Here is a 10,202-nt window from a genome sequence, read left to right as displayed (position 1 = left end):
TACGCATAATTGTTTGCAGGAGGATATCATGCAAATGTCCTCTCTCCTCTGATCAAAATTAGGTCTCCAATAACATTCTATTATCCCAGAAATATTTGATCTCAAAAGTATTTTTTTTTACATCTGAATGATTTTATTTCGATAGTTCTAAAAGCAAGAAAATAATAGCAATAGAATTAGACCATCACCAGTTTCAGTTTTTCTCTTTAGCTGGCTAGAGGCTACTCAATGTAGGCCTAATGGTTGATAACACTGGATATTAATATCAAATTGCCATAATTTTATTGTCCAACTCACCTGGTCTAGGGATTGGAATGACAGTGAAGGGTCAAATGCGTTTTTGTACTGTCAATATCCTAGGCCTACAGGTAATAAAACATAAAATAACTGAAAGATTTCATTATATAAATAACATTCTCAGTCAGTCAATCAGGGCATCATCGCTACAGACAGAATGTGATAAAGACTGCCTTAAATTTGTAACCCCCATGGACATGATCACCAGCTGTTGATATCAGAAAACTGCTTCTTGTTAAGCTTGATATTTTTATGTGCTGTGAATTTGGGCATCTGATAAGAACTGAAATTCTATTCTGTTCTGGCCCCACGATGGTGGAATGACCTCCCCGTGGAGGTCAGAACAGCTGAGACACTGACCCATTTCAAGCGACGACTGAAGACTCACCTCTTCAGGCTGCACCTCTCCCCATCCCTCCCTACCTCCCTGTAATCTCTTAAATGACTGTAAGCTTAGGGTTGTAACTTGGTAGCTGTTTCGTAGGTGACTTAGTTAATGCACCTGTCTTAACTACTGCTTGTATTTTTCCATAGACTGCGTTGTTGCTGTTCTCGTTTGTGTTAGTGTTAATCAGTTTAACCTTCAGGGTCCAAGTTGAACTATACGGTTGTTCCTTGCACTTGGACCGGTACTTCTCTCTAGGGTTTTCGTCATACTTGTTCCTGGTTATGGTTATACACTTTGTTGTACGTCGCTCTGGATAAGAGCGTCTGCCAAATGCCTGTAATGTAATGTAATGTAATATTCACAATTAATTTATTTTCTGAAAAAGAAATAGGCTTCAGTGTGCTTATAACATTAAAAATGGTAAAATAGTAGATTTGTAAATGCTCTTTCAATAAACTGTCAGATAAACTGTCAATAAACTAAAAACCAGAAACGTGTTTTATGTGCCATTGTCTGGTTTTATTTTTGGGCAAGTAAGCTCTACATTTGGCCAAGCAGCATTCTACTGTAATTTCCCATAGGACAAGTGCCTATGAACGCTCAGAGTCAACTCCAGGGGAAGTTCGAATGATGAAATATAACATCAGTCATATTTAGTCTAACTGAGGACAGATTTTTCCTGACCCACTCTACACATTGAACTAGATTGTTATTTTCTTTTTTTTTTTTGGTTGGAGGTTCAAACCAACAGTGGAGATAAAAACAAACAGAAAAAAAATAAGAAAAAAACAAATTTAATTTGGTAAAAAAAAAGTCCATATGTTGTAAATGTAAATGCCCTGTCTTCAACTCCTCGATCAAGTCACTCCACTGGATACTCCTCTTTGTTTTATCTTACCACATGGCCTAGGTTCTAACTATAGCCGATTTCTCGTCGCTTTTAACATCTATATAGTCTCACTCGCTTCCCATAAACAGAATTGACACCACTCAATGAATAGTTTTAGTACCTTTAGACTAATTTTTGATCTCAAAAACTTGCTAATTTCTCTCATAAATGAATATGTTATTACGACTTCAAGTTCAAAAGAAATGAAATCAACTCCATATGACGTTAAGTGAAGTTTATGGTGTTTAAATGGTTTCTGGGAGTAGGTTTTAAGCTTTCAAATTTTGCAAGTTCCAGCTTGGCCAGTAACAGCTGTTGTAAGCACATTTGTAATATTCCCGAGCTTGTTAAGTGCAACTGCAACTGCTGATATCTCGGCTTTGTAGTTAGCTATGTTAAACTTGTCTATATTCAACTTGAAAGTTCGTTGCTAACTGCTGAAACATTCGCTGAATCGAGTTGATCAGCTTTCTCATGCTGAAACTGCTTTTTACGGTTTTGTTACGGTAGCTAACTGCGCGTAATACATGCGTGCAATTTCCTGGTTGTATGTATCTAACTTAATCACACCTGACACATGTCCCCGAGCATTGGTAAGAGGTACAAAATGCTAAACTTCTGGACATTTGCGATCCCCAAACTTGTAAATAAGACACGTCTAAAATTGATGGATAGTGCACTTTTCAAGTAGCAAACTGGCAAGCAATTAGGTGGAATATACCGAGCTAGTAGGTAGCCTACTTGGATAAAAGAGCTTATATTCCGGTAGCATCGGGGGTACTAACTGCTAAAACAACTAAAATAGCCAGAAGATACAGCTGACAAATGCCAAACAAACCACCCAGTTGACATCCAATATCATCAACTAACGGATGCTCCCAGCTCAGCTGATGCAGCCACGGCAGTCCGTTGGACCAGGCAGCATGACGCAATATTTATGCAACTTGATCTGCCTAACGTTAGTATACTGTACATCTTTGGTTTATTTTATCTCCTACGTGATTACAATTAATAACTCAACTAGGGTGAATCAAGAATGATAACTGAAAATTGTGAAATTAAAGCTGCGTAATATTCATATGCTCCTGATACATGCACAAAAATAACTTTTGCACATCATAACCATCTCATCCAATTGCTGCATTTAAATTGCATAATATGTTTCCATCAAGCGTTTTATAACATTACCTTACTGTTGATAAGGGTCATCATCAATCGACAAAAGTACTGGTTAACATCCATGTACACCGAACAGTGCTTACAGAGGTGGGGGTGGGGTGGGGGGGGGGGGGGGGGGGGGGAGGACTGACAACCTGAGGAGACATCACATTGGAGATATGTAATTGGGCATTCATCAGGACAACCAACCAACCGTTGTCCTGAGGTGGACCCTACACGGCTCCAAAAAGGTGATTCTCCTGAGTGAATAAAAACTTAATCATGGTGTGCTGGCTTTATTTCCATTTTTAAAGTTTTAAAAACAGTACCTGGTTAGGCTGCCCTCATTACGCATTTTTCCCCACCTCGTTCAGACGGGGGTAAAGCTGAGTGGGTTACAGACGGGTAAGATCACAGCACAGGAAGTATCAGAGACACAGTACAGGGACTCGAGCCTGTGACCATCTGGGGGATTTGTATGTGGAGTAAAATCTGACCACCTCACAAATCCCCCTTTTTAAATATTATTTTCTTTCTGGCGTAGTTCACATGAGAAAAATAATCAACAGACTCCAAGCCTGTGGAATAAGGGCCCACTGTTTTCTGAGGAAAGCACAGACTTTGCTTGCAAAAACAACACAGCATTGCTCTCTGTGACATCCAATAGATTTGTTTTTTTACGCAAAAAATGTTTTGTACCAGATTCAAGCTGCCCAGTATCTTGAATTGGACTGAAATGCCCTGGTCTTGAATTAGATGTAATGAGAGTTGAGTAGCTGTCCTGGACTGGATGAATCCGTATCTTTTTTTCTTATCTCTTTCCCACATATGGCCTCCAGTTCTTCATAAATGCCAGAACCTCCTCCAGCTGTTTTCTGAGAAACATCCACTCATAATAGTCCTCACTACCGCTTCCCATAAAACAGGAATGTGGACACACCATGTAATTGAATAGTTCTGTAGGCCACCTTTTAGACAAAAATTTTTTGATCCAAAAAAAAAAAACTTTCCTAATTTCTCATCTGCCCATAAAATAATTATAGAATTATTACAAGAGCTTCAAAGTTCAAAAGAACAAGTTGGCAGAAACTCAACTTTTAGATATGACGTTATAATTAGTCTTACTGGTGTTTTGAAACTAGGTTTCTGTAGTAGGTTTTAAAGGCTTTTCAATTTTGCCAAGTCTACTAAGTTGCCAGTAAACTCAGCTTGTTGTAAGCACATTCTAAATATATATAGCCTAGTAGTATCGCTCTATTGCGCAGACTGACGTCGACTTGGTCATCGGGCTTTTGTTATAGCTTTAGCTTTTAGGTTAGGCGTTCTTATGTACTATACTGTAAAGTTCTGTTCTGCGGTTGGAGACGCGCAGAGACACGCTGATGAGTTTAGACACCCTCGCTTTTTCAGTGAAACGGCTTTTTTGGACGGTTATTGTTACGAGTAGCTGAAGCGGCAGCGCAGAGTGACGCACGTGCCCAATTTCAACTGGTTTCGACGGATTCATTTCTGCGTTGCGAATCAACACCACACATGTCCATCGCGCGGCCATCGGCTACGATGGGGGAAAAATTGTCTTTCTGGACACTTTGTCGATGCCCCAATATCTTTTAACAATACAGACACGTACCTAATTGATGGATGTGGAACTTTTCAGCAAAAAACCTTGGCAAGCAACTGAAGGTACGGGAATAATCACAACTAAAGGGCCTTTTTGTGGATAGAAAGTAGACTTATTAGCTAGTCGGGTAGCAGTCGGGAGACGTGAACTGATGACCTGCTATAAAACAGACTAAAGAATCCAGCCAAAGGAAAGGAAAACGACCAAATGCCAAACAAATAAGCCAGCCCGTGTGTCACTGGTTCCCCGTCTCAGATCCGTTAACCGTGAGACTGTAAAAAATAGGCCTGTCAACATCCAGGTGCATGTTCCGTTTGAACAGGAAGTTTGATGCGGAAAAAATGTTTTGCTCATGTGCCAACGTCAGTCGCATTTTTGGTTTGACGCTTTCTATTCTCCTGACGTGTACTCTTACACATTATACTGCACACCACAGAGCAATAAAATAATGATATGATAAAATTACATAGAAATTACAACGTCGTAATAATAGTGATAATGATGATAACAACCGCAACAACAATTTATACTTTTCATCATCATAACCATCGTCATCAGAATTATCTTCGTCGAAAGCATAGATATGCTTTCCATCGAAGGGCCGTTTTATGGGAACATTACTTCCGTGTTCACCAAGCTGAAGGGGCATGCCAGCAATCGGACAAGCTAGATAGGCCTGGCGGGTTTTCACACAAGAGGTTCACTTACAGTGCGTCTGACTGGATACAATTCAACAAGCGGTTTCATTTTTCGGCGTTAGTTTATGGAATATCTGACAGCTGTGACACAGCTACATCTGCGACAGCTAGCGTTCAGCAGTAATGTGAGCCCGTAATGGCCTGTGTACTGTGGACGGACCACCCTGCTATTGGATGATTGTGAGTTTATTCTGCGCGGAGCCTGTAAATGGCTGGACTCAAAGGACTGGACATACATCTGTTGGATCTGTGTGAATTACTTCACACTGCATTTCCCTTGGCTCCTCATGAAAACATCGGCGCTTCCCACCTTTTCCTGCAGCTAATACTTATTGGGAAGAGACTAAAACTGCGTCCAACCACAACACCAAAGTTGATTCTGGATTGTCTTCTTTGTTTTCAGTGTCAGCAAGGCCCCTGTTGAAGTTGCCGATCTTTCCGTGAAGTCTTTATTGAGTTATGTTTCATGCAACAATACAATTACAAGCATTGGGGTCAGGAAAAGGACAAAATATGCGCAGGACATTTATAACAAAATGCAGCAGGTTTCTGATTTTTTTTTAAACTGTATAATCAAATTAACGATTCAAATTATTAGCAGATCCATGGCGAACTGGATTGCATTATCCAAGTCAAATACAGGTTAAAGAACAACAAAAAAAGAAATTATTGTAAAGTCACTTTTTTGAGCCAGCACTTTCTGCCCAACATGGTCTGTAAGCGTCATGGCACAAAGTCTACCAACAGGTTCACGCATTCTGCAGTGACTGGGAGTAATGCAGCTTCACACATTTTATAAGACTCCAACAGGATTCTTTTGCAGATTTTGTTTTTATCTTGACCCGCCACTGGTGTGCTGATGTCATGGATCACTTCGGCCCTGTCCCTCCCCTGCCCATGCCCTGACGCAGCCTGGAGCTCCAGATCCCTCACCCAGCTCCTCTAAACTGCACCACACTGAACTATACCATTTGGTCTTCTGTTATTCCTGTTAGCTCTCACCTCAACTGAAACCAGCTTAACCCATTTTATTTCCATTTTTTAATTCGCTTTTATAAGATCTCTTTTCATTCTACTGCTACTTCACACCAGGCAGGCCAGGGGAGTATGGGCTCCCCCTCTATAGCCGGGTTCCTCTCAAGATATCAGCTCACTGTGTTGAACAGAGCAGTTTAAGCCACAGACAGGGATGAAACAGGGCAGTTTAACTCACAGACAGGGATGAAGCGGCAGTTTAACTCAGTCAGGGATGAAACAGGGCAGTTTAACTCACAGACAGGGATGAAACAGGGCAGTTTAGCTCACAGTCAGGGATGAAACAGGGCAGTTTAACTCACAGTCAGGGATGAAACAGGGCAGTTTAACTCACAGTCAGGGATGAAACAGGGCAGTTTAACTCACAGTCAGGGATGAAACAGGGCAGTTTAACTCACAGTCAGGGATGAAACAGGGCAGTTTACTCAGCAGGATGAAACAGGCAGTTAGCACAGTCAGGATGAAACAGGGCAGTTTAACTCACAGACTGGGATAAAACAGGGCAGTTTAACTCACAGACAGGGATGAAACAGGGCAGTTTAACTCAGTCAGGGATGAAACAGGGCAGTTTAACTCACAGACAGGGATGAAACAGGGCAGTTAAACTCACAGTCAGGGATGAAACAGGGCAGTTTAACTCACAGACAGGGATGAAACAGGGCAGTTTAACTCACAGTCAGGGATGAAACAGGGCAGTTTAACTCAACAGTCAGGGATGGAAACAGGGCAGTTAAACTCACAGTCAGGGATGAAAGCAGGGCAGTTTAACCAGTCAGGATGAAACAGCAGTTTAACCACAGTCAGGGATGAAACAGGGCAGTTTAGCACTCACAGTCAGGAGAAACAGGGCACAGTTTAAACTCACAGTCAGGTAGATGAAACAGGGCAGTTTAGCTCACAGTCAGGATGAAACGGCAGTTTAACTCACACACAGGATGAACACAGGGCAGTTAACTCACACAAACGTACACAGCAGGATGAAACAGGCAGTTTAACTCACAGTCAGGGATGAACACAGGGCAGTTTACTCACAGCAGGATGAACAGGGCAGTTTAACCACAGTACAGGATAAACAGGGCAGTTTAACTCACAGTCAGGATGAAACAGGCAGTTGCAGCAGCAGCATTTACTCACAGTCAGGTGAAACAGGGCATGTTTACCACAGTCAGGATGAAACAGGGCAGTTTAACTCACAGACAGGGATGAAACAGGGCAGTTTAACTCACAGTCAGGGCTGAACAGCAGTTTACTCACATCAGGATTGAAAACAGCGGCTGGTTAACTCAACAGGTCGGGATGAAAATAGTGGCAGTGTAAATACAGTCAGGGATTGAAACACGTACTGCACCACACACCAGCGTACACAGGCAGCACACACAAGTACACGCACACACACACACGTACACGCACGCACACACACGTACACGCACGCACACACACATGTACACACACGCACACACACATGTACACGCACGCACACACTCATGTACACACACGCACACACACATGTACACGCACGCACACACTCACACACACACGTACACACACGCACACACTCACACACACACGTACACGCACGCACACACACAACCACATGTACACACACACGCACACTCATGTACACACACGCACACATACACTCATGCATGCACCCACACACACACACACATGTACAAATACACTCATGCATGCACGCACACACACATAATCATGCACTCATGCATGCATGCACGCACTCACACACAATCATGCACTCATGCATGTATGCACACACACATGCACACACAGATACATCCAGAGGATCATCAGACCCTACACACCAGCCAGACCTCTCCGTTCTGCCACCTCTGGAGGCTTGGCACCTCCCCCTCTTCGTGTCTGTACTTCCTGTTCACGTCTGCTCTGTCCTGGCCCCTCGCTGGTGGAATGACCTTCCCGTGGCGGTCAGAACAGCAGAGAATCTGATTACCTTCAAGCGCAGACTAAAGACTCATCTCTTCAGGCTGCACCTCTCCCCACCCCTCCCTAGCCTCTAGTTTAGCTCAGTGTACCTAGTTAGGCTAATGCGATCATGTTAGTTTTGTATTTGGCAGGACTGTTTTGTCTGATCTGTGGTCACTTCTGGCACTACGATCTTTACTTCACTCTAGTGTGTTTTTCTGCACCTCTGCACCTTGAACTAATGCACTTGTTGTACGTCGCTCTGGATTAGAGTGTCTGCTAAATGCCTGTAATGTAACAGTGAGAAAAGAATTTTGAAAAGTGTGTTCATTGAATGAATTTTGTGTCAAAAATAATACACAATTTTGCCCACAAAGAGTGCTGCTGTGCCAACTGAAGATTTCTGAGAAAGTGAACTAGGTATTCAAAAATGCATTTTTATGTGTTCAAAAATTGTTAAAAAAATAAATAAATAAAAACTATGAAGTTTCTTCCATTTTGTCTTAGTTAATATCGCCATCTGCTGGTACAGATAACTTCTCATTTTAGTCACTGGTGAGGACCCGGGACTTTAACCTTTCTCTACCTTCACCGCCTTTTCTTGTTTGTTTATTTATTTATTCATTTACGCAAATTGTGTCGGTGAGCTTCTGTAGGTGACACCCTTTCAGTAGGCAGCAGTATCACACTCATTACCATTGCAGACATGAAATACGTAAAAACACACAACAGTGCCAGGATAAAAGCAATGGGGGGGGGGGCAATAAAAAGCTTTCCTTGGAAACTACATGACATCCTGGTTCCGAACTCTTTCACAGAAATGAGACGTGGCGGTGACGGTTCAGTCAGTTATGCAACACGCTCGATTGCCGCGGAGCTCGGTAAATAAATGCAGTTTTCCCAGTTTCGGTACGAGGGGAGGGTATTTTTAAAATGCAAAGGCAAGACGGGAGTGGCAGCCGTATGTAAAACAGATCCTAGTGGTGAAGCCAGCATGCTGATCTGGAGGTCCAGCCCACTTCTTGCACAAGACGCAATGGCGTGTGTGAGTGAACTGGAATGAATGATGAAGAGGAGAACAGCATTGGTGAGCTGTATCTAGGACACATTGATAAGTGGTTGCAGAATGCGTGTATCGAACATCACTTGCTAGTGCAAGTTTATTCCTGCTGTCAAATAAAAATAAAAAAAACAGGACTTGTTTCTAAAGAAGAACCCCAGTTTCTCGTTCAGTATCTCCTTAAAGGTGGCTCAAGTGAATGTTAAACTACAATTCATCATCGAACCCGAGGCCACAATATCGACAATAAGACACGCTAGGTGACATTGCTATCATAGGAGAAGACTAAAATAACCCTGTAGCCTTCCAGCAGGCTAAGGCCATAAATCTCCTTGGCAAGAAGAAGCGATTGTACAAATCTGTCAGAGTACTAACAGTTTGGGAGAAGGCCAGGGGAGCGCACAGATGAGCCCTTCCTACGGGCTCCCGGCGCACAGGTGGGATTTATTTGCTCCATAGCGCCGTAGGCTGCAGTGCCAGGCCGTCGGCGGCCTAGCGGTCCGACCAAGATTTAACACCCTTCAGGTGCAAAGGTCACGTCTGCCGAAGTGGCGAAATAAATGCAGCAACACTGTGAGCATTGCACTGCAATGAGACTGTGGACCTCCGGCAGATGCGATTTGAATACTGTTAGTCCTGTACTACTCCGAATATTGAGTGGGTTTCATTATCGTCGTGAGGAGTTCTTAGCACAAGTAGGCTACTAAATTTTTTGGGTTTCGATAAGGGCTAAACGCACAAACCCATCAGACCCATAGGTGGACCGTAAATCCACTCTCTCATCGTGGCGAAGTTATCTCAACGCTGACCAAAAATTTGGCACAAAAAAGATACACCTATTTATGACCAATAATTATATGGTTAACCAAATAAACCATAAATTAGTGTAAACAAGTAGTTTACAATTAAATGACAAGTGGGGGGGGGGGGGGGTTTCCAATATTGAACAGGAGGGAAATTCGCCATCGACCCAGGGCAAGGTGATGGTTGACTGGCAGTTCAAGACAAACCTGTCGAGCAGGAAGAAGTAATCAGCCCTAATGAGTACTAATGACTGCTGGTGAAACAGCCCATCAGGCCACCTATTCAATAGTGGTGCTAATGAAGGTGTTAAT

This window comes from Anguilla rostrata, chromosome 11 (genome assembly GCF_018555375.3).
Source record: "Anguilla rostrata isolate EN2019 chromosome 11, ASM1855537v3, whole genome shotgun sequence".
NCBI classification, from domain to species: domain Eukaryota; kingdom Metazoa; phylum Chordata; class Actinopteri; order Anguilliformes; family Anguillidae; genus Anguilla; species Anguilla rostrata.
This window is presented reverse-complemented; position numbering follows the sequence as displayed.